The sequence below is a fragment of the Petromyzon marinus genome, chromosome 58 (genome assembly GCF_048934315.1).
Source record: "Petromyzon marinus isolate PM22_M1 ecotype Great Lakes invasive population chromosome 58, UKy_Petmar_22M1.pri1.0, whole genome shotgun sequence".
NCBI classification, from domain to species: domain Eukaryota; kingdom Metazoa; phylum Chordata; class Hyperoartia; order Petromyzontiformes; family Petromyzontidae; genus Petromyzon; species Petromyzon marinus.
This window is the reverse complement of record NC_133724.1, coordinates 10,801,535-10,824,636: the sequence shown is the minus strand read 5'-3', so window position 1 is coordinate 10,824,636 and position 23,102 is coordinate 10,801,535. Positions and strand designations below refer to the sequence as shown.

The following is a 23,102-nucleotide window of genomic DNA, read 5'->3' as shown; positions in this document are numbered from 1 at the left end:
GCTGTGGCCAGGAATTGAATTACAAGCCGCCTGTATCGTAGCGCAGTGCACCAACTGTGCCATGAATCCCATTTACACACACACATCAACCCCTACACACACATATCTACCGATACACACATCAACCCCTACACACACTGCACATAGACACATCAACCCTTACACACATTGCATATACACACACTGCACATACACACATCAACCCATACACACTACACACTCACACATTAACCCATACACACACTTCCCATACACACACTGCACACACACATTAAGCCATACACACTTCACATACACATGTAGAGGAGTAGTGGGATGACGTCATGTCATCTGTAGAGGAGTGGGATGGCGTGATGTTATGTCATCGAGGCGGCGGGGTACATAAAGGGGACCCCGGGACGAGGGCGGGGTCGCCGTGGGGAGAGAGAAGATGGGAACGAGAACCTGCATGGAAGACATCCCAGCCGCCGCCGAAGAAGTGCTAGTGATGTAGAGGCCTCACCTCGTCGCCGGGCGGTAATGGGTGAGCCCCCGCCCGGGGCAGACGAGGGGGTAGGCATAAGGGAAGCCATACGGGGGCGTAGATAGCTGAGGGATGTCCGCGTAAAGGACAGAGTTCTGACGTGTGTAAGCGTCGAGCATAGAGAGTGTAAACAGAGTGTATAAGAGTGTGCAAGAGTGTGAATAAACGGTGAAAAGGAACGCCAAATAGGTTTCGCCAAAAGGCGTCCTCTGGTCTAATACCATTTGAGACGAGGCTCCAAAGAAAGCTGTCTCTGGTGTGGACCAATCAGTTTCAAAGACAATGCATCATACTATCAGTGTGTTTTTTGTTTGCATTCTGACCAAAAGTATTGTGGTTAATGCAGACATGATTCCTTGTAAAAGGTTTCAGTTTGGTGTTTTAACAACTTAACACCTGTTTTGTTTCCTGATAAAAGGGGAAAACCTATTCTCATATTTTGGTACTGGCAAAGGAGGTCCCATGATGTAACCATACACACACATCAACCCATACACTACACATAAAAACATTAACCCATACACACACATCAACCCCTACACACACTGTACATACACACATCAACCCCTACACACACACAACCCAAAAACATATAAATCCATACACACGCCATTAGCCATAAAGTGGTGGTGACGTCACCACGGCGCTTGTGCCAGGATATGTGCAGGTTAAGTGTCGAACGCCCGCTGGCAGGAAGTCACGGGGCAGACTTAGGTGTCATGGGTCGACTGAGATGACTGGCTGATGCACCACCTGTGCCCCCTACTGTACCGACATGCTGTGCTTTATCCACCCGGCGCTCCGCTCGTTGTTGTGAGCGTCGCTCCTCCGCCCTCCGTTGTTGTTGGAGGGCGACTGCCTCCACAGAGGCCGATCTTGACACCGCTGGTACCAGTCATCGGCAAGTATACTCGGCTCCACGTCCTCTTGTACCACATCACTCCATCTCTTCTCTATTCTCTGCCGCGCCCGTTTAGTCCCCTCTATCCAGCCGAACAAAAGATGTTTAGGCATGCGGGCGACATGACCCTACATGGTACACTACACAAACACACACGCACGCTACACAAACACCCACACACACACATTGCACACACACACTACACAAACATCCACACACATTGCACACATTGCACACACAAACGTACACCCACACAGAATGTACAAAGCCAAAGATCCCCCGTATAGCCTGAATAGACTGTTGGGGCAACTGCTGTAAGTGAGCACCTATGAAGGCTGGCACGGCACACGAGGGGGTGGGTGGCCAGCACCACGCCCGACCGCCTTTGTCTCCCTAGTGGCAATGTTTACACACCGCACCAGGTACTCATTTGAGGCTGAGTCGACCTAGGGGAGGCCCGGGACCGGTTCAGATAATCGTCACCGGTGTTGGCCGTGAGCGGGAATCGAACCCGGGTCGCCAGGTTCATAGCGCAGCGCGCTAACCGCTACACTATCGCTCCCCACTATATACACACACCCCCATACACACACCCACCCACATTGCACACACACCCATACACACACCCATATACACACTAAACAAACACACACATTGCACAAACGTACACACACGAAACAAACACCGACACACAATGCACACACCTATACACAAGCACACACATTGAACACACACCCATGCATGCACACACCCACCCACATTGCACACATACTACACAGCCACACACATTGCACACACAATACACAATCACCCACACACAATGCACACACGCACCCATACAAACACCCACACATATTGCACACACCCATACACACTACACAAACAGCCACACACACATTGCACATACACACGTATACACACTACACAAACAGCCACACATCATTACACAAACCCACACACACACACTATACAAACCGCAGTCCTGGCTCCCTGTTGCCCTCCGCTTCTCCCCCTCCCTCCACTCTCCGCCTCCTATTGTTCAGGCTCGGCATCAGAATCGCGTATCCGATTTCGAGGTTTATTCGAATGAAACTCGATTCCGATTTACCTGCGTCGCATGCTCTGGGTCTCCAAAGTGACCTTTCATTTTACTCTCTCGCCAACGAATTAGAAGCGGGACAAAGCCAATCATCACCTGTTACAACATTGCCGTGCAGGAGAGAAACTACCTATTTCAGGCACAATTTCAGCCACCTATTTCAGCAACATCTTTCAGCCACCACTTTCAACCACCTCTTTCAGCCACCTATTTCAATTAGCTATTTTAGCCACCTATTTCAGTCATCTTTTTAACTACCTATTTCAGCCACCGATTACTGCAACCTATTATAGTCACATCTTGCAGCCACCTTTTCAGCCACCTATTTCAGCCACCCATTTCAGCCACCTCTTGCAGCCACCTATTTCAATTAGCTATTTTAGCCACCTATTTCAGTCACCTTTTTTTAACTACCTATTTCAGCCACCGATTACAGCAACCTATTACAGCCACCTCTTACAGCCACCTCTTGCAGCCACCTCTTTCAGCCATCTATTTGAGCCACCTATTTGAGCCACCTCTTTCAGCCACCACTATCAACCACCTATTTCAACCACCTATTTCAGCCATCTCTTGCAGCCACCTATTTGAGCCACCTATTTCTATATTGATTTGAAGCTTTCGTGACTGCAGGAATCCATACTCTTTGGCTCTTTCGGTAAGGTCAGGCAGGTATAAAATAAAATAAATCACGTTTCGGGCACAACACAAGCATCTGTCATCAGGTGGGAAAGCATGGTCTGCTGCTGAGGCAGACTTTAAAAAGGTTTGAAATGGGTGTAGCCCAAGGGCCATAAAGAAGTGGCCGGGGATAGTGATGTTAATGTGAGAAATTAGCATGTAACTGTAAGATAGGAGAGAGGCCTCCTCGACAAGGGCGCGGAAGTGGCTATGTTAATGTGAGAGATTAGCATGTTAATGTGAAATCGAAGAGTGGTGCAATCCAAAGGCATGAGTGCAACCCAACGGGTGCAATCCAAAGGGCATGTGAGTATGAAAGTGCAATCCAAAGGCATGAGAGTGCAATGCAAAGGACATGTGAGCATGAGAGATCTAAGAGAGACATAGAGAGAGACACAGAGAGTCGGAAATAACAGCTGACAGACAGGTAGGATGGAAACCTCACAGTCAGTTGACTTTAGCTGGTTAATATCGTCCTTCCAATGATTGCTCAGTTTGTTCCCATCCAATCGGTTGAAGTTGTGTCTGTGTTTATATTTCTGGATGGCTTCATGAACAAATCTCTGAAGGTAGCCGGTAGATTTGCAGAGTGCTTCAGTCTTGGAAAAATCAGTTCCGTGTGAACCCACAGCATTAAAACAATGATCAGCAATGGCAGAGGTATTGGTCCTACCGTGTTTCAGATCTGCCTTGTGTTCACGAACGCGGTCCGAGACATGTCGTTTCGTTCCCCCAATATAACTGCTGCCACAGCCACAACTCACTTTGTAGACACCAGGGTATTGCATGTCAGGAATCACGTCCTTCACAGATGGGATAAAATCACGGATTTTGTGTACAGTGTTGAATCGAACCTGGATCTTGTGTTTGTTCAAGATTTTGGAAATCATTTTGGTAACACCTGCAATGTATGGCAAGGTGATAGGTTCTTTGAACCTATCTATGTGACTTTACCGAAAGACCCAAGAATATGTATGTTGAACTTCTGTCGCACTGTACGTAGCCAACCGTGCTAATTGGAGGTGCGGGGGACAACAAACTAAATACAAAAGGCTGTTCTAAAGTAATTAGTTTTCAATTCAAATGATTTAAAGTGCATAGCTTCAGTGGCTTCCTAATATTGGAAGGAAGAGTGTTCCAGATGGCCGCAGAAGCGCTTCGGAAACCACGCGATGCGGTAACCGTCTGTTTGACAGTGAGCCAAAAGCCGCCACTGTGAGGGTGATCAAAGTTTACGTGATGATGGTTTATGCTTCTTGACAAGATCAGCCAGGTGGGACAGACACGTGAAGGAGCTGCTTAAAAGTGTTTTACTGCATTGAGTTGGTGAGCATCGCATGAGGACCTCACATCCAACGGCACTCATGGAGGACCCCCAACTTCAAAAAATCTGAAAGTACGCCAGTTATTGGTCCAAGCTATGTGGACTCGACCGATGTGATGCTGAATGTTGAAAATCGATACGGTGTCAACATGTTTTAATAAACCAATGGCTGCTCTGAAATTATTCACTCCCCCAGGAGGTCACATGGCTGATGTGATAAATATAATTTTTTTTTAAGGGACAGATATACAGATCGGTTAAAGAAAATCAGGGTCTGAATAGTTATTTATACTGGATGAATCTGATAAGCTATAAAGCTCTTCTTAACAGATGTCCAGTAGGGGCAGGTCTGAACGTGACACCAAACAATACAATCACATGATAGAAGTGCAAAATACAAGAAAGTTAAAAAATCACCCAAAACATACAAATAAAACTAAGCCATTCCCATCCTACGAGGCAAAGCCCACTGAAGGTATTAACTTATTACAACGACCTCTTGCAGCCACATATTTCAACCACCCATTTCAGACACCTCTGTCAGCCACCTGTTTCAGCCACCTATTTCAGCCACCTCTTTCAACAATCTATTTCAGCTACTTCTTTCATACTCTTTGGTTCTTTCGGTTAAGTCACGTAGGTAAAAAAATATAAATGAAAAAAAATAATAAATAATTTGTTACTACTTCTTTCAGCCACTACTTTCAACCACCTATTTAAGCCACCTCTTTCAGCCACCTCTTTCAGCCACCTCATTCCACCACCTATATCAGCCACTTATTTCAGCCACCTCTTACAACCACCTATATCTGCCAACAATTTCAACCACCTCTTTCAGCCACCTCTGTCAGCAACCTCTGTCGGCCGCCTCTGTCGGCCACCTCTGTCAGCCGCCTCTGTCAGCCGCCTCTGTCAGCCGCCTCTGTCAGCCGCCTCTGTCAGCCGCCTCTGTCAGCCACCTCTGTCAGCCACCTCTTGTAACCACCTCTTATAACCACCTCTTATAACCACCTCTTGCAGCCACATCTTGCAGCCACCTCTTGCAGCCACCAATTATCAGCCACGTCTTTCAACCACCTATTTCAGCCACCATTTGCAGCCACCTATTTCAGCCACCTCTTTCAAGCACCAATTTCAGCCACCATTTGCAGCCACCTATATCAGCCACCTATTTCAGCCACGTATTGCAGCCACCTCTTTCAGCTACTTGTTTTAGCCACCTCTTGCAGCAACCTCATTCCACCACCTATATCAGCCACCTATTTCAGCCACCTCTGTCAGCCACCTCTGCCAGCCACCTCTGCCAGCCACCTCCGTCAGCCACCTCTTGCAGCCACCTCTTTCAACCACCTCTTTCAGCCACCTCATTCCACCACCTATTTCAGCCACCTCTTGCAGCCACCAATTATCAGCCACTTATATCAACCACCTATTTCAACCACCAATTTCAGCCACCATTTGCAGCCACCTATTTCAACCACCTCTTGCAGCCACCAATTATCAGCCACTTATGTCAACCACCTATTTCAACCATCAGTTTCAACCATCACTTTCAACCACCACTTTCATCCACCTATTCAACCGCCTATTTCAGGCGCCTCTTTCAGTCACCTCGTTCCGCCACCTATTTCAGCCACATATTTCAGACCCCTCTTTCCACCACCTCTTTCACCAAACCTCTTTCAGCAAACCTCTTTCAGACACCTCTTTCAGCCACCTCTTTCAGCCACATATTTCCACAACCTATTTCAGCCACCTATTTCAGCCACGTCTTTCTGCCACCTTTTTCAGCCACCACTTTCAACCACCTCTTTCCACCACCTCTTTCCACCACCTCTTTCAGCAAACCTCTTTCAGCAAAGCTCTTTCAGCCACCTCTTTCAGCCACCTATTTCCACAACCTATTTAATCCACCTATTTCCATCACCTATTTCAGCCACCTCTGTCAGCCATCCCTGTCAGCCACCTGTCAGCCACCTGTCAGCCACCTCTGTCAGCCACTCCTGTCAGCCATTCCTGTCAGTCACCTGTCAGCCACCTGTCAGCCACCTCTGTCAGCCATCTCTGTCAGCCACATATTTCAGCCACTTATTTCCACAACCTATTTCAGCCACCTATTTCAGCCACTTCTTTCAACCACCTCTTTCAGCCACCTCTTTCAGCCACCTATTTCAGCCATCTCTTTCCGCCACCTATTTCAGCAAACATTTTTCAGAAAACCTCTTTCAGCTACATATTTCAGCCACCTATTTCCACCACATATTCAGCCACTTCTTTCAACTAACTCTTTCAGCCACCACTTTCAACCACCTATTTCAGCCACCTATTTCAGCCACCTATTTCAGCCACCTATTTCAGCCACCTATTTCAACCACCAATTTCAGCCACCAATTTCTGCTGCCTATTTCAGCCGTCTATTTCAACCACCTATGTCAGCCACGTCTTTAAACCACCTCTTTCAGCCACCTATTTCAGGAACATATTTCAACCACCTATTTCAGCCACCTCTTTCAGTCATCTATTTCAGCCACCTCTTTCAGTCACCTCTTGCAGGCACCTCTTTCTGCATATCTCTTTCCGCCACCCATTTCAGCAAACGTCTTTCAGAAAACCTTTCAGCCACATATTTCAGCCACCTATTTCCACCACCTATTCATCCACTTCTTTCAACTAACTCTTTCAGCCACCACTTTCAACCACCTATTTTAGCCACCTATTTCAACGACGTATTTCAGCCACCTCTTCCAACCACATCTTTCAACCATCTATTTCAGTCACCTCTTTCAGCCACCTATTTCAGCCACCTATGTTAGCTACCTATTTCAGACACTTCTTTCAGCCACCTATTTCAGCCACCTATGTCAGAATTCTATTTCAGCCACCTATTTCAACCAACTCTTTCTGCCACCTTTTTCCCACACGTATTTCTACAGCCTATTTCAGCCGCCTATTTCAGCCACCTATTTCAGTCATCTATTTCAGCCACTTATATCAGCCACCTCTTTCAGCCCCCACTTTCAACCACCTATTTCAGGCACCTCTTTCCACCACCTCTTTCAGCAAACCTTTCAACTACCTCTTTCAGCCACCACTTTCAACCACCTATTTCAGGCACCTCTTTCCAGCACCTCTTTCAGCAAACCTCTTTCAACTACCTCTTTCAGCCACCTCTTTCAGCCACCTATTTCAATTACCTATTTCAACCACCTATTTCAATCACCTATTTCAACCACCTATTTCAGTCACCTCTTTCAACCACCACTTTCAGCCACCTATTTCAGCCACCTATTTCAGTCACCTATTTCAGCCACCTATTTCAACCACCAATTTCAGCCACCTATTTCAACCACCTATTTCAGCCGCCTATTTCACCCACCTATTTCAGCTACCTATGTTAGCCACTTCTTTCAGCCACCTCTTTCAGCCACCTATTTCAGCCACCACTTCCAACCACCTCCTATTTTAACTATTTTATTGATTTATTTCAGCCACCTATTTCAACTACCTATTTCAGCCACCTATTTCAGCCACCTATTTCAGCCATCTCTTGCAACCACGTCCTTCAACCATCTATTTCAGTTACCTTTTTCAGCCAGCACTTTCAACCACCTCTTTCAACCACCTATTTCAGGCACCTCTTTTAGTCATCTCTTTCCACCACCTATTTCAGACACCTATTTCAGCCACCTATTTCAGCCACCTCTTTCAGCCACATATTTCTGCCACATATTTCAGCCACCTCTTTCAGCTACCTCTTTCAGCCACCACTTTCAACCACCTATTTCAGGTACCTCTTTCCACCACCTCTTTCAGCAAACCTCTTTCAACTACCTCTTTCAGCCACCTCTTTCAGCCACATATTTCCAACACTTATTTCAACGACGTATTTCAGCCACCTCTTCCAACCACCTCTTTCAACCACCTCTTTCAGCCACCTATTTAAACTACCTATTTAAACCACCTACTTGTCACCTATTTCCGCCACCTATTTCCGCCACCTATTTTCCACCACCTATTTTCCACCACCTATTTCAGACACGTCTTTCCAACAACTCTTTCAGCAAACCTCTTTCAGCAAACCTCTTTCAGCCACCACTTTCAACCACCTATTTTAGCCACCTATTTCAACGACGTATTTCAGCCACCTCTTCCAACCACGTTTTTCAACCATCTATTTCAGCCACCTCTTCAAACCACGTCTTTCAACCATCTATTTCAGTCACCTTTTTCAGCCACCTATTTCAGCCACCTATTTCAGCCACTTCTTTCAACCACCTATTTCTGCCACCTATTTCCGCAACCTATTTCAGCCACCTATTTCAGCCACCTATTTCAGCCACCTATTTCAGCCACCTATTTCAGCCATCTCTTGCAACCACGTCCTTCAACCATCTATTTCAGTTACCTTTTTCAGCCAGCACTTTCAACCACCTCTTTCAACCACCTATTTCAGGCACCTCTTTCAGTCATCTCTTTCCACCACCTATTTCAGACACCTATTTCAGCCACCTATTTCAGCCACCTCTTTCAGCCACATATTTCAGCCACATATTTCAGCCACCTCTTTCAGCCACCTCTTTCAGCCACCACTTTCAACCACCTATTTCAGGCAACTCTTTCCACCACCTCTTTCAGCAAACCTCTTTCAACTACCTCTTTCAGCCACCTCTTTCAGCCACATATTTCCAACACTTATTTCAGCCACCTATTTCAACGACGTATTTCAGCCACCTCTTCCAACCACCTCTTTCAACCACCTCTTTCAGCCACCTATTTAAACCACCTATTTAAACCACCTACTTGTCACCTATTTCTGCCACCTATTTTCCGCCACCTATTTCAGACACGTCTTTCCACCACCTCTTTCAGCAAACCTCTTTCAGCAAACCTCTTTCAGCCACCACTTTCAACCACCTATTTTAGCCACCTATTTCAACGACGTATTTCAGCCACCTCTTCCAACCACGTTTTTCAACCATCTATTTCAGCCACCTCTTCAAACCACGTCTTTCAACCATCTATTTCAGTCACCTTTTTCAGCCACCTATTTCAGCCACCTATTTCAGCCACCTATTTCAGCCACCTATTTCAGCCACTCTTTCAACCACCTATTTCTGCCACCTATTTCCGCAACCTATTTCAGCCACCTATTTCAGCCACCTATTTCAGCCCCCACTTTCAACCACCTCTTTCAGCCACCTCTTTCAGCCACCACTTTCAACCAACTATTTCAGGCACCTATTTCAACTACCTATTTCAGCCATGTATTTCAGCCACCTCTTTCTGGCACATATTTCTACTGCCTTTTTCAGTCACCTTTTTCAGCCACCTTTTTCAGCGAACTATGTCAGCAACCTATTTCAGACACTTCTTTCAGTCACCTATTTCAGCCACCTATTTCAGCCATCTATGTCAGAAACCTATTTCAGCCACTTCTTTCAACCACCTCTTTCAACCACCTCTTTCAGCCACTTCTTTCAACCACCTATTTCAACCACCTATTTCAGCCACCTATTTCAGCGACCTAATTCAGCCACCTATTTCAGCCACCTATTTCAACAACCTCTTTCTGCCACCTTTTTCCGACATATTTCTACCGCCTATTTCAGCCGCCTATTTCAGCCACCTATTTCAGACACATAAATTAGTCATCTATTTCAGCCACTTATATCAGCCACCTCTTTCAGCCACCACTTTCAACCACCTATTTCAGGCACCTCTTTCCACCACCTCTTTCAGCAAACCTCTTTCAACTACCTCTTTCAGCCACCTCTTTCACCCACATATTTCCAACACTTATTTCAGCCACCTATTTCAACGACGTATTTCAGCCACCTCTTCCAACCACTTCTTTCAACCACCTCTTTCAGCCACCTACTTAAACCACCTACTTGTCACCTATTTCCGCCACCTATTTCCGCCACCTATTTCCGCCACCTATTTCCGCCACCTATTTCCGCCACCTATTTCAGCCACCTATTTCAGCCACCTATTTCAGCCCCCTCTTTCAGACCCCTATTTCAGACACGTCTTTCCACCACCTCTTTCAGCAAACCTCTTTCAGCCACCACTTTCAACCACCTATTTTAGCCACCTATTTCAACGACGTATTTCAGCCACCTCTTCCAACCACGTTTTTCAACCATCTATTTCAGCCACCTCTTCAAACCACGTCTTTCAACCATCTATTTCAGTCACCTTTTTCAGCCACCTATTTCAGCCACCTATGTCAGCTACCTATTTCAGCCACTTCTTTCAACCACCTCTTTCAACCACCTCTTTCAGCCACTTCTTTCAACCACCTATTTCAACCACCTATTTTAGCCACCTATTTCAGCGACCTATTTCAGCCACCAATTTCAGCCACCTATTTCAGCCACATATTTTAGTCATCTATTTCAGCCACTTATATCAGCCACCTCTTTCAGCCCCCACTTTCAACCACCTATTTCAGGCACCTCTTTCCACCACCTCTTTCAGCAAACCTCTTTCAACTACCTCTTTTAGCCACATATTTCCAACACTTATTTCAGCCACCTATTTCAACGACGTATTTCAGCCACCTCTTCCAACCACCTCTTTCAACCACCTCTCTCAGCCACCTATTTAAACCACCTACTTGTCACCTATTTCCGCCACCTATTTCCGCCACATATTTCAGCCACCTATTTCAGCCACCTATTTCAGCCACCTATTTCAGCCCTCACTTTCAACCACCTATTTCAGGCACCTATTTCAACTACCTATTTCAGCCACGTATTTCAGCCATCTCTTTCTGACACATATTTCTACCGCCTTTTTCAGTCACCTTTTTCAGCCACCTTTTTCAGCCACCTATTTCAGCCACCTATGTCAGCTACCTATTTCAGACACTTCTTTCAGTCACCTATTTCAGCCACCTATTTCAGCCATCTACGTCAGAAACCTATTTCAGCCACTTCTTTCAACCACCTCTTTCAACCACCTCTTTCAGCCACTTCTTTGAACCACCTATTTCAACCACCTATTTCAGCCACCTATTTCAGCGACCTAATTCAGCCACCTATTTCAGCCACCTATTTCAACCACCTATTTCTGCCACCTTTTTCCGACACATATTTCTACCGCCTATTTCCGCCACCTATTTCCACCACCTATTTCAGCCACCTCTTGCAACCACGTCCTTCAACCATCTATTTCAGTTACCTTTTTCAGCCACCACTTTCAACCACCTCTTTCAACCACCTTTTTCAGCCACCTCGTTCCACCACCTATTTCAGCCACCTATTTCCGCCACCTATTTCCGCCACATATTTCAGCCACCTATTTCAGCCACCTATTTCAGCCCTCACTTTCAACCACCTATTTCAGGCACCTATTTCAACTACCTATTTCAGCCACGTATTTCAGCCACCTCGTTCCACCACCTATTTCAGCAACCTGTTTCAGCCACCTCTTTGAGCCACATATTTCAGCCACCTCTTTCAGCCACCACTTTCAACCACCTATTTCAGGCACCTCTTTCCACCACCTCTTTCAGCAAACCTCTTTCAACTACCTTTTTCAGCCACCTCTTTCAGCCACATATTTCCAACACTTATTTCAGCCACCTATTTCAACGACGTATTTCAGCCACCTCTTCCAACTACCTCTTTCAGCCACCTCTTTCAGTCACCTCTTGCAGCCACCTCTTTCTGCATATCTCTTTCTGCCACCCATTTCAGCAAACCTCTTTCAGAAAACCTTTCAGCCACATATTTCAGTCACCTATTTCCATGACCTATTCAGCCACTTCTTTCAACTAACTCTTTCAGCCACCACTTTCAACCACCTTTTTTAGCCACCTATTTCAGGCACTTATTTCAGCCACCTATGTCAGCCACCTATTTCAGACACTTCTTTCAGTCACCTATTTCAGCCACCTATTTCAGCCATATATGTCAGCCACCTATTTCAGCCACCTCTTTCAGCAAACCACTTTGAACTACCTCTTTCAGCCACCTCTTTCAGCCACCTCTTTCAACCACCTATTTCAGCCACTTATTTCAGCCACCTATTTCAGCCACCTATTTCAGCCACCTATTTCAGGAACCTATTTGAGGAACCTCTTTCAACCACCTATTTCAGCCACCTCTTTCAGTTATCTATTTCAGCCACCTCTTTCAGTCACCTCTTGCAGCCACCTCTTTCTGCATATCTCTTTCTGCCACCTATTTCAGCCACCTATTTCAGCGACTTCTTGCAGCTTCCTTTTTCAGCCGCATATTTCAGCCATCTATTTCTGCCACCTATTTCCGACACATTTTCTACCGCCTATTTCAGCCGCCTATTTGAGCCACCTATTTTAGTCATCTATTTCAGCCACTTAAATCAGCCACCTATTTCAGCCACCTATTTCAGCCACCTATTTCAGCTATGTCAGCCACTTCTTTCAGCCACCTCTTTCAGCCACCTATTTCAGCCACCACTTTCAGCCACCTATTTCAACTACCTATTTCAGCCACCTATTTCAGCCACCTATTTCAACGACGTATTTCAGCCAACTCTTGCAACCACATCCTTCAACCATCTATTTCAGTTACCTTTTTCAGCCACCACTTTCAACCACCTTTTTCAGCCAGCTATTTCAGCCACCTCTTTCAGCCACCTTTTTCAGCCACATCTTTCAACCACCACTTTCAACCACCTATTTCAGGCACCTATTTCAGCTACCTATGTCAGCCACTTCTTTCAGCCACCTCTTTCAGCCACCTATTTCAGCAACCACTTTCAACCACCTATTTCAGCCACCTATTTCCGCCACCTCTTTCAGCCACCTTTTTCAGCCGCGTGTTTCAACCACCACTTTCAACCACCTATTTCAGGCACCTATTTCCGCCACCTATTTCAGCCACCTATTTCAGCCACTTCTTTCAACCACCTCTTTCAGCCACCTATTCAGCCAGCACTTTCAACCACCTCTTTCAACCACGTCTTTCAGTCACCTCTTTCAACCACCTCTTTCAGCAAATCTCTTTCGGCAAACCTCTTTCGGCAAACCTCTTTCAGCCACCTCTTTCTGCCGCATATTTCAGCCACCTATTTCTGCCACCTCTTTCCGACATAATTCTACCGCCTATTTCAGCCACCTATTTCAGGAACCTATTTGAGGAACCTCTTTCAACCACCTATTTCAGCCACCTCTTTCAGTCATCTATTTCAGCCACCTCTTTCAGTCACCTCTTGCAGCCACCTCTTCCTGCATATCTCTTTTGGCCACTCATTTCAGCAAACCTCTTTCAGAAAACCTTTCAGCCACATATTTCAGCCACCTATTTCCATGACCTATTCAGCCACTTCTTTCAACTCTTTCAGCCACCACTTTCAACCACCTATTTTAGCCACCTAATTCAACGACGTATTTCAGCCACCTCTTCCAACCACGTCTTTCAACCATCTATTTCAGCCACCTCTTCAAACCACGTCTTTCAACCATCTATTTCAGTCACCTTTTTCAGCCACCTATTTCAGACACTTCTTTCAGTCACCTATTTCAGCCACGTATTTCAGCCACCTATGTCAGCCACCTATTTCAGCGACTTCTTGCAGCCACCTTTTTCTGTCGCATATTTCAGCCACCTATTTCTGCAACCTATTTCCGACACATTTTCTACCGCCTATTTCAGCCGCCTATTTCAGCCACCTATTTCAGTCATCTATTTCAGCCACTTAGATCAGCCACCTATGTCAGCCACTTATTTCAGCCACCTCTTTCAGCCACCACTTTCAAATACCTTCTATTTTATTGATCTATTTCAGCCACCTATTTCAACTACCTATTTCAGCCACGTATTTCAGCCACCTCTTTCTGACACATATTTCTACCGCCTATTTCAGCCGCCTATTTCACCTGCCTATTTCAGCCACCTATTTTAGTAATCTATTTCAGCCACCTATTTCAGCCAGATATTTCAGCGACATATTTCAGCATCCTCTTTCAGCCACCACTTTCAACCACCTATTTCAGGCACCTCTTTCCACCACCTTTTTCAGCAAACCAATTTCAGCCACCTCTTTCAGCCACCTCTTTCAACCACCTATTTCAGCCACTTATTTCAGCTACTTATTGCAGCCACCTATTTCAGCCACCTATGTCAGCCACTTCTTTCAGGCACCTCTTTCAACCACCTATTTCAGCCACCACTTTCAACCACCTCCTATTTGAACTATTTTATTGATCTATTTCAGCCACCTATTTCAGCCACCTATTTCAGCCACTTCAGCCACCTATATCAGCCACCTCTTGCAACCACATCCTTCAACCATCAATTTCAGTTACCTTTTTCAGCCACCTATTTCCGCCACCTATTTCAGCCACCTTTTTCAGCCACGTCTTTCAACCACCACTTTCAACCACCTATTTCAGGCACCTCTTTCCACCACCTATTTCAGACACCTATTTCAGCCACCTCTTTCAGCCACATATTTCAGCCACCTCTTTCAGCCACCACTTTCAACCACCTAATTCAGGCACCTCTTTCCACCACCTCTTTCAGCAAACCTCTTTCAGCAAACCTCTTTCAACTACCTCTTTCAGCAAACCTCTTTCAACTACCTCTTTCAGCCACCTCTTTCAGCCACATATTTCCTAGACTTATTTCAGCCACCTATTTCAACGACGTATTTCAGCCACCTCTTCCAACCACCTCTTTCAACCACCTCTTTCGGCCACCTATTTAAACCACCTACTTCTGTCACCTATTTCCGCCACCTATTTCCGCCACCTATTTCAGCCCCCTCTTTCGGACACGTCTTTCCACCACCTCTTTCAGAAAACCTCTTTCAGCAAACCTCTTTCAGCAAACCTCTTTCAGCCACCTCTTTCAGCAACATATTCCAGCCACCTATTTCAGCCACCTATTTCAGCCACTTCTTTCAACCACCTCTTTCAGCCACCTATTCAACCAGCACTTTCAACCACCTATTTCAGCCATGTCTTTCCACCACCTTTTTCAGCCACCACTTTCAACCACCTTTCAACCACGTCTTTCAGCCACCTCTTTCAGCCACCTATTTTTTTTCTGCCGCATATTTCAGCCACCTTTTACTGCCGCATATTTCCGACATATTTCAACCGCCTATTTCAGCCACCTATTTCAGCCACCTATTTCTGCGACCTCTTTCCGACATATTTCAGCCGCCTATTTCAGCCGCCTATTTCAGCCACCTATGTCAGCCACCTATTTCAACCACCTCTTTCAGCCACCTATTCAGCCATCACTTTCAACCACCTATTTCAGCCACGTCTTTCCACCACCTTTTTCAGCCACCACTTTCAACCACCTCTTTCAACCACGTCTTTCAGCCACCTATTTCAGCAACTTCTTGCAGCCACCTTTTTTGCCGGATATTTCAGCCACCTATTTCTGCCACCTCTTTACGACATATTTCTACCACCTATTTCAGCCAAATACTTCAGCCACCTATTTCAGCTACCTATTTCAGCCACCTATTTCAACCACCTCTTTCTGCCACCTCTTTCCGACACATATTTCTACCGCCTATTTCAGCTGCCTATTTCAGCCACCTATTTTAGTCATCTATTTCAGCCACTTATTTCAGCCACCTCTTACAGCCACCACTTTCAACCACCTATTTCAGGCACCTCTTTCCACCACCTCTTTCAGCAAACCTCGTTCAGCCACCTCTTTCAGCCACCTCTTTCAACCACCTATTTCAGCTACCTATTTCAGCCACCTATTTCAGCCACATATTTCAGCCACATATTTCAGCCACCTCTTTCAGCCACCACTTTCAGCCACCTATTTCAGCCACCTATTTCAGCCACCTATTCAAATACCTATTTCAGCCACCTATGTCAGACACCTATTTCAGCCACCACTTTCAACAACTTCCTATTTGAACTATTTTATTGATCTATTTCAGCCACCTATGTCAACTACCTATTTCAGCCACCTATTTCAGCCACCTCTTTCAGCCACCACTTTCAACCACCTATTTCAGGCACCTCTTTCCACCACCTCTTTCAGCAAACCTCGTTCAGCCACCTCTTTCAGCCACCTCTTTCAACCACCTATTTCAGCCACCTATTTCAGCCACATATTTCAGCCACCTCTTGCAGCCACCACTTTCAGCCACCTATTTCAGCCACCTATTTCAGTCACCTATTTCAGCCACCTATTCAAACACCTATTTCAGCCACCTATGTCAGACACCTATTTCAGCCACCACTTTCAACAACCTCCTATTTGAACTATTTTATTGATCTATTTCAGCCACCTATTTCAACTACCTTTTTCAGCCACCTATTTCAGCCACCTCTTGCAACCACGTCCTTCAACCATCTATTTCATTTACCTTTTTCAGCCACCTATTTCCGCCACCTCTTTCAGCCACCTTTTTCAGCCACGTCTTTCAACCACCACTTTCAACCACCTATTTCAGGCACCTCTTTCAGTCACCTCTTTCCACCACCTATTTCAGACACCTATTTCAGCCACCTCTTTCAGCCACATATTTCAGCCACCTCTTTCAGCCACCTCTTTCAGCCACCTCTTTCAGCCACCACTTTCAACCACCACTTTCAACCACCTATTTCAGGCACCTATTTCAACTACCTATTTCAGCCACGTATTTCAGCCACCTCTTTCTGACACATATTTCTACCGCCTTTTTCAGCCGCCTATTTCAGCCACCTATTTTAGTCATCTATTTCAGCCACCTATTTCAGCCACCTGTTTCAACCACCTATTTCAGCCACCTATTTCAGTCACCTCTTTCAACCACCACTTTCAGCCACCCATTTCAGCCACCTATTTCAGCCACCGCTTTCAACCACCAATTTCAGCCACCTATTTCAACCACCTATTTCAGCCGCCTATTTCAGCCACCTATTTCAGCTACCTATGGCAGACACTTCTTTCAGCCACCTATTTCAGCCACCACTTTCAACCACCTCCTATTTTAACTATTTCATTGATCTATTTCAGCCACCTATTTCAACTACCTATTTCAGGCACCTATGTCAGACACCTATTTCAGCCACCACTTTCAACAACCTCCTATTTGAACTATTTTATTGATCTATTTCAGCCACCTATTTCAACTACCTTTTTCAGCCACCTATTTCAGCCACCTCTTGCAACCACGTCCTTCAACCATCTATTTCATTTACCTTTTTCAGCCACCTATTTCCGCCACCTCTTTCAGCCACCTTTTTCAGCCACGTCTTTCAACCACCACTTTCAACCACCTATTTCAGGCACCTCTTTCAGTCACCTCTTTCCACCACCTATTTCAGACACCTATTTCAGCCACCTCTTTCAGCCACATATTTCAGCCACCTCTTTCAGCCACCTCTTTCAGCCACCTCTTTCAGCCACCACTTTCAACCACCTATTTCAGGCACCTATTTCAACTACCTATTTCAGCCACGTATTTCAGCCAGCTCTTTCTGACACATATTTCTACCGCCTTTTTCAGCCACCTATTTCAGCCACCTATTTTAGTCATCTATTTCAGCCACCTATTTCAGCCACCTGTTTCAACCACCTATTTCAGCCACCTATTTCAGTCACCTCTTTCAACCACCACTTTCAGCCACCCATTTCAGCCACCTATTTCAGCCACCGCTTTCAACCACCAATTTCAGCCACCTATTTCAACCACCTATTTCAGCCGCCTATTTCAGCCACCTATTTCAGCTACCTATGGCAGCCACTTCTTTCAGCCACCTATTTCAGCCACCACTTTCAACCACCTCCTATTTTAACTATTTCATTGATCTATTTCAGCCACCTATTTCAACTACCTATTTCAGGCACCTATGTCAGACACCTATTTCAGCCACCACTTTCAACAACCTCCTATTTGAACTATTTTATTGATCTATTTCAGCCACCTATTTCAACTACCTTTTTCAGCCACCTATTTCAGCCACCTCTTGCAACCACGTGTTCAACCATCTATTTCATTTACCTTTTTCAGTCACCTATTTCCGCCACCTCTTTCAGCCACCTTTTTCAGCCACGTCTTTCAACGACCACTTTCAACCACCTATTTCAGGCACCTCTTTCAGTCACCTCTTTCCACCACCTATTTCAGACACCTATTTCAGCCACCTCTTTCAGCCACATATTTCAGCCACCTCTTTCAGCCACCTCTTTCAGCCACCTCTTTCAGCCACCACTTTCAACCACCTATTTCAGGCACCTATTTCAACTACCTATTTCAGCCACGTATTTCAGCCACCTCTTTCTGACACATATTTCTACCGCCTTTTTCAGCCACCTATTTCAGCCACCTATTTTAGTCATCTATTTCAGCCACCTATTTCAGCCACCTGTTTCAACCACCTATTTCAGCCACCTATTTCAGTCACCTCTTTCAACCACCACTTTCAGCCACCCATTTCAGCCACCTATTTCAGCCACCGCTTTCAACCACCAATTTCAGCCACCTATTTCAACCACCTATTTCAGCCGCCTATTTCAGCCACCTATTTCAGCTACCTATGGCAGCCACTTCTTTCAGCCACCTATTTCAGCCACCACTTTCAACCACCTCCTATTTTAACTATTTCATTTATCTATTTCAGCCACCTATTTCAACTACCTATTTCAGGCACCTATTTCAGCCACCTATTTCAGCCACCTCTTGCAACCACGTCCTTCAACCATCTATTTCAGTTACCTTTTTCAGCCGCCACTTTCAACCACCTCTTTCAACCACCTTTTTCAGCCACCTATTTCAGCCACCTATTTCAACCACCTATTTCAACCACCTATTTCAACCACCTATTTCAACCACCTATTTCTGCCACCTCTTTCAGCCACCTTTTTCAGCCACCTATTTCAACCACTTATTTCAGCCACCTATGTCAGCCACCTATTTCAGACACTTCTTTCAGCCACCTATTTCAGCGACTTCTTGCAGCCACCTTTTTCTGCCGCATATTTCAGCCACCTATTTCTGCCACCTCTTTCCGACATATTTCTACCGCCTATTTCAGCCACCTATTTCTGCGACCTCTTTCCGACATATTTCAGCCGCCTATTTCAGTCACCTATTTCAGCCACCTATTTCAGCGACCTATTTCAACCACCACTTTCAGCCACCTATTCAGCCATCACTTTCAACCACCTATTTCAGCCACGTCTTTCCACCACATTTTTCAGCCACCACTTTCAACCACCTCATTCAACCACGTCTTTCAGCCACCTCTTTCAGCCACCAATTTCAGCCACTTCTTGCAGCCACCTTTTTTGCCGCATATTTCAGCCACCTATTTCTGCCACCTCTTTACGACATATTTCTACCACCTATTTCAGCCAAATACTTCAGCCACCTATTTCAGCCACCTATTTCAGCCACCTATTTCAACCACCTCTTTCTGCCACCTCTTTACGACACATATTTCTACCGCCTATTTCAGCTGCCTATTTCAGCCACCTATTTTAGTCATCTATTTCAGCCACTTATTTCAGCCACCTCTTTCAGCCACCACTTTCAACCACCTATTTCAGGCACCTCTTTCCACCACCTCTTTCAGCAAACCTTGTTCAGCCACCTCTTTCAGCCACCTCTTTCAACCACCTATTTCAGCTACCTATTTCAGCCACCTATTTCAGCCACATATTTCAGCCACATATTTCAGCCACCTCTTTCAGCCACCTATTTCAGCCACCTATTTCAGCCACCTATTTTAGTCACCTATATCAGCCACCTATTTCAACCACCTATTTCAGCCACCTATGTCAGCCACCTATTTCAGCCACCACTTTCAACCACCTCCTATTTGAACTATTTTATTGATCTATTTCAGCCACCTATTTCAACTACCTATTTCAGCCACCTATTTCAGTCACCTATTTCAGTCACCTCTTGCAACCACGTCCTTCAAACATCTATTTCATTTACCTTTTTCAGCCACCTATTTCCGCCACATCCTTCAGCCACCTTTTTCAGCCACGTCTTTCAACCACCACTTTCAACCACCTATTTCAGGCACCTCTTTCAGTCACCTCTTTCCACCACCTATTCCAGACATCTATTTCAGCCACCTCTTTCAGCCACATATTTCAGCCACCTCTTTCAGCCACCTCTTTCAGCCACCACTTTCAACCACCTATTTCAGGCACCTATTTCAACTACCTATTTCAGCCACGTATTTCAGCCACCTCTTTCTGACACATATTTCTACCGCCTTTTTCAGCCGCCTATTTCAGCCACCTATTTTAGTCATCTATTTCAGCCACCTATTTCAGCCACATATTTCAGCCACCTGTTTCAACCACCTATTTCAGCCACCTATTTCAGTCACCTCTTTCAACCACCACTTTCAGCCACCTATTTCAGCCACCTATTTCAGCCACCTATTTCAACCACCAATTTCAGCCACCTATTTCAACCACCTATTTCAGCCGCCTATTTCAGCCACCTATTTCAGCTACCTATGGCAGCCACTTCTTTCAGCCACCTATTTCAGCCACCACTTTCAACCACCTCCTATTTTAACTATTTCATTGATCTATTTCAGCCACCTATTTCAACTACCTATTTCAGCCACCTATTTCAGCCACCTATTTCAACGACGTATTTCAGCCACCTCTTGCAACCACGTCCTTCAACCATCTATTTCAGTTACCTTTTTCAGCCGCCACTTTCAACCACCTCTTTCAACCACGTTTTTCAGCCACCTATTTCAGCCACCTATTTCAACCACCTATTTCAACAACCTATTTCAACCACCTATTTCTGCCAACTCTTTCAGCCACCTCTTTTAGCCACCTTTTTCAGCCACCTTTTTCAGCCACTTATTTCAGCCACCTATGTCAGCCACCTATTTCAGACACTTCTTTCAGTCACCTATTTCAGCCACGTATTTCAGCCACCTATTTCAGCCACCTATTTCAACGACGTATTTCAGCCACCTCTTGCAACCACGTCCTTCAACCATCTATTTCAGTTACCTTTTTCAGTCGCCACTTTCAACCACCTCTTTCAACCACCTCTTTCAGCCACCTATTTCAGCCACCTATTTCAACCACCTATTTAAACCACCTATTTCAACCACCTATTTCTGCCACCTCCTTCAGCCACCTCTTTTAGCCACCTTTTTCAGCCACCTATTTCAGCCACTTATTTCAGCCACCTTTGTCAGCCACCTATTTCAGACACTTCTTTCAGTCATCTATTTCAGCCACCTATGTCAGCCACCTATTTCAGCGACTTCTTGCAGCCACCTTTTTCTGCCGCATATTTCAGCCACCTATTTCTGCCACCTATTTCCGACACATTTTCTACCGCCTATTTCAGGCACCTCTTTCAGTCACCTCTTTCCACCACCTATTTCAGTCATCTATTTCAGCCACCTCTTTCAGCCACATATTTCAGCCACCTCTTTCAGCCACCACTTTCAACCACCTATTTCAGGCACCTATTTCAACTACCTATTTCAGCCACCTATTTCAGCCACCTATTTCAACCACCACTTTCAGCCACCTATTTCAGCCACCTATTTCAACCACCAATTTCAGCCACCTATTTCAACCACCTATTTCAGCCGCCTATTTCAGCCACCTATTTCAGCTACCTATGGCAGCCACTTCTTTCAGCCACCTCTTTCAGCCACCTATTTCAGCCACCACTTTCAACCACCTCCTATTTGAACTATTTCATTGATCTATTTCAGCCACCTATTTCAACTACCTATTTCAGCCACCTATTTCAGCCACCTATTTCAGCCACCTATTTCAACGACGTATTTCAGCCACCTCTTGCAACCACGTCCTTCAACCATCTATTTCAGTTACCTTTTTCAGCCGCCACTTTCAACCACCTCTTTCAACCACCTTTTTCAGCCACCTATTTCAGCCACCTATTTCAACCACCTATTTCAACCACCTATTTCAACCACCTATTTCTGCCACCTCTTTCAGCCACCTCTTTTAGCCACCTTTTTCAGCCACCTATTTCAGCCACTTATATCAGCCACCTATGTCAGCCACCTATTTCAGACACTTCTTTCAGTCACCTATTTCAGCCATGTATTTCAGCCACCTATGTCAGCCACCTATTTCAGCGACTTCTTGCAGCCACCTTTTTCTGCCGCATATTTCAGCCACCTATTTCTGCCACCTATTTCCGACACATTTTCTACCGCCTATTTCAGCCGCCTATTTTAGCCACCTATTTCAGTCATCTATTTCAGCCACTTAGATCAGCCACCTATGTCAGCCACTTCTTTCAGCCACCTCTTTCCGCCACCTATTTCAGCCACCACTTTCAACCACCTTGTATTTTATTGATCTATTTCAGCCACCTATTTCAACTACCTATTTTAACCACCTATTTCAGCCACCTCTTGCAACCACGTCCTTCAACCATCTATTTCATTTACCTTTTTCAGCCACCTATTTCCGCCACCTCTTTCAGCCACCTTTTTCAGCCACGTCTTTCAACCACCACTTTCAACCACCTATTTCAGGCACCTCTTTCAGTCACCTCTTTCCACCACCTATTTCAGACACCTATTTCAGCCACCTCTTTCAGCCACATATTTCAGCCACCTCTTTCAGCCACCTCTTTCAGCCAC

The 23,102-nt window shown here is 45.4% G+C and overlaps 1 protein-coding gene across 6 annotated transcripts in view; it reads right to left on the bottom strand.

Annotated features, from left to right (window-relative positions):
* The window catches only part of LOC116955164 (serine/threonine-protein kinase SBK1-like), a 68,631-nt gene that overhangs the window by 30,320 nt on the left and 15,209 nt on the right, over window positions 1-23,102 (bottom strand). Inside the window, exons 1-2 of one of the 6 annotated variants that reach the window (XM_076052924.1) lie at window positions 2,400-4,359; window positions 1,295-1,506 (exon numbers count right to left, since the gene is read on the bottom strand). The exons of 3 other annotated variants lie outside the window; for them this stretch is intronic. The gene's annotated coding sequence lies outside the window, so the exon portion shown is untranslated. Of the gene's footprint in view, window positions 1-1,294; window positions 2,377-2,399; window positions 4,360-23,102 lie in introns of those variants that run through there. 2 more of the 6 variants (XM_032976174.2, XM_076052923.1) reach the window with 2 other exon arrangements.